This window comes from Nicotiana attenuata, chromosome 9 (genome assembly GCF_001879085.1).
Source record: "Nicotiana attenuata strain UT chromosome 9, NIATTr2, whole genome shotgun sequence".
Classification (NCBI taxonomy): Eukaryota; Viridiplantae; Streptophyta; class Magnoliopsida; order Solanales; family Solanaceae; genus Nicotiana; species Nicotiana attenuata.
In genome coordinates, this window is record NC_031997.1 from 20,388,902 (window position 1) to 20,392,077 (window position 3,176).

The following is a 3,176-nucleotide window of genomic DNA, read 5'->3' on the forward strand; positions in this document are numbered from 1 at the left end:
AACTAACAATGTTGCATGTACGATCTTTCCTACTATCTAAATAAATGAAAGCATGGTTTCTTGATCATAGTGAGTTGGGTAGAAAGTGTCCAAAAGGGCTTGCTCAATTGGGTTCACTCAATTGAGCGCCGGCCGCGCCTCCCGAGGTTGGGGCGTGATAGTCTTCCTGAATGACCATCCTCTGAATTTCTCATAATTCTTCTTCTGTTGTCCATTTTGTTATTGCCGGTATGAAATCTGAAATTCTCATGATGTTGAACATTATCAAATCACTATATCCCTAATTCATCTTTACTTTGTCTTGTTCACCAGCCCATATTGATCTCTATTATTCTGGGGTCTAGATTTTCCTATTGATAATTACGTTAGAGTCACGAACTTACTTCTTGAAATGAGGATATGACTTCATAGCTATACTCTTTTGTTTTCTTGAGGCCTATCACCTCTCGTCTCTTCCTCCACCTGACTATGGACCCGGCAATGCCGTCATATTTTTTATCTACCGTTGTCATCCATGTATCACATCTTACTCATAATTCTTCCTTATATCTCTTCTCATTACTCTGCTAATATTTCTGCCTATCCTTTTCTTGTGAAAACTTTAGCAAAACATTCTTTTGCTTTTTTCTCCCCTTGCTTCATCCATCGGCTCTTCGGGTTGCTCAACGTCCTTGCTCTACTAGGGACGAGAGTCACACTAAGGTAATATTTATCCCTTCCAGGCTTTTAGTGCCTATCTTCTGATTTTTTTTGATCATGCTAGTAATCACATCTAATTGTAATATTCTAGAGTGCGCACCATCTGGGTGTCTCACAAGAAGATCTATTAGCACATTTGTAATACCCTTCGGAAATGTCAACTAACACAAACAATGCATTCACCATTTTGGGTTACTCTAACCCCAGCCGGATCCTGATGTTCTGTCCTTTTCTTAAACTACACATGTCAGTCCCCATAGGGCATAACTGAGATGGGTACGGCCAATTGTACATACCTCTATTACTGTTAAATATAACTCAAAAAGCTTATATTCCTCTGCCTGAATTATAAACACCGTTAACCTTCATTAACTGGCGCCTCGTACTCTTCTTCATCTTACTTCTTTTGCTTGTTGAAACTTGTATTTATCTTTTGAATCTCTCATTGTCTTTCACCATTAAGGTGGATAGGTATTCTTGCCTCAAGACTCCTTATCAAGAGGCTTACACCTTTCAGTACGCACATGATCTGCTGAAGACCTCACATTTACTTATCATAAGCATGATGCAAAGTCGAGTTCCCGTTGATACCAAATTTTTCCTATGTATTTTTACATGCAAATACTTTCAAAATAGCATATATAAGTATGCCCAAGTGTTTAGTATTTTTTCCTAATTTTTAAAGGATTTTTTAAATCAATTTATTGCCCATTTTAGTAGTACAAAAACCAATAATTATTCCCAAAATTGTCATTTTGGTGAATAACTAATTTTATTCTCATATTTATACCAAAATATAGCTAGGGTAATTTTTTATACATTTCTACAAATTTATTTGGTATTTTGAAAGCTAAATTACATACAATTGCGATTTTAGCCTATTTTAAGAATTAACAGCATTTTTTAATTATAAAATTTATTCCAGTATTTTTAATTTAATAATTATATATTATTAATTAATATAGTGCTTTAAATTTGTTTCAAAAAATCATTTTACTATTTTTATAAATTTAAAAGGGAAAAACTAGCTATTTAAAATCTGGCCTCATTTTTATTTCAATTATAGCCAAAATTGGTTACCCTAATTGACCCAATTTCGAACCCAATTTCGGACCAACCCAATTCCATTTAACCCAACCCTTAACCCATTTTAAATTACCCGACCCAACCCTTTTTTGATCTTGGCCGTTGATCTCTGAGATCAACGACCCCTATCCACCCTTCCATAATTAAACCCAAACGACTACCCTAATTCGTTCATTTCCCATCTCTCAGCCGCCTCCAAACACCCCCCCCCCTCTCAAACTCTCTCGAAGGTTCTTGAAACCCTAGCCTCTCTCACCATCTTCAACCACAACCTCACCGGAATCCATGGACTCTCCGGCCATGGATGGCCTGAACCCCATCTCTCTCTGCTTTTAAACGCTTGGTGTTCGAAGTTTCGAGGTCTGACCTCGATGGTGTCCGTTCAGATCTTCTCCAATTCAAGGTTCTATGGCCTCTCCGGCCTTGCTCCGGCGTATCCAAGCATTATGAGCCTATCTCTGACTTATCCGACTCAAATCAGACTTTTTCCAAGCCTTTCTCGTTTTAGGGTTCCTCTGAAACCCTAGCTACTCGAGGTGTTCTCTGATTTTTCTTATATTTGTTATATATCTGTGCATTACTGGAGTTTTAAATGTTTTCCCCAATTTTTCTTTCAAAATTATCCTTTAAAACCCCTTCTCTTCGATTTAGGGTTTTCTGAAAGGTTCAAAATATTTTTCCGACTTGTCTTTTCCTTTCTTTGTGTGTATTTGTCACGCATGTGCTTCTACTATTTTCTTATGCTTTCTTCTACCCTACATGATTCCTCTGTGCTTTGTTTTTCTACTGTGTTCCTAGACCATGCTCGCATGTTTGTCTTGCTGTGGTTTCCTATACGTTCTTTGCTATATTTTTCCGGTATTTTGTGCTTTCCTACTGTATGTATTTCATACTGAGTTCTTAAGTTTTGTTTGCCTTCTACTGGACCTTGTTTGAGTTCCCTTTAAACGTGTTTCTTCTATTGTTTTCTTAAGTGTTATACTATCTCTTTTCTCTTCTGAACTTGTTTAAGTCCCAGGTTTTCTTAAACATGTTCCTTCTACTCTCACTATGCTTCAAATCAGTTTCTTCAGTCTGTTTGCTTCGAACTTGCTATTGTATCTGTTTGTCTCTGAAAGAGATCTCTGAGCCCGTTTCAATTACTTGCCTCCTCGTGTTTGTATCTGATTCGGAGTGGAAACCCTAGAATTTGGGGGTTTTTTGACAAGGTTTGGTCAAGTGTTTGAACTGGGGTTCTATTTTGGAACCCTTGACTCTTTTAGACTCATTCTGAGTCTGTGAGCCAATTTTGAACTTCTTTGTTTACGACTCTGAACTTTTTCTATGCTAGACTCTCCTACTGATTAGCATGATAGTTCTTCGTGCTTAAGCATGGCTGTATGTTTTTATAT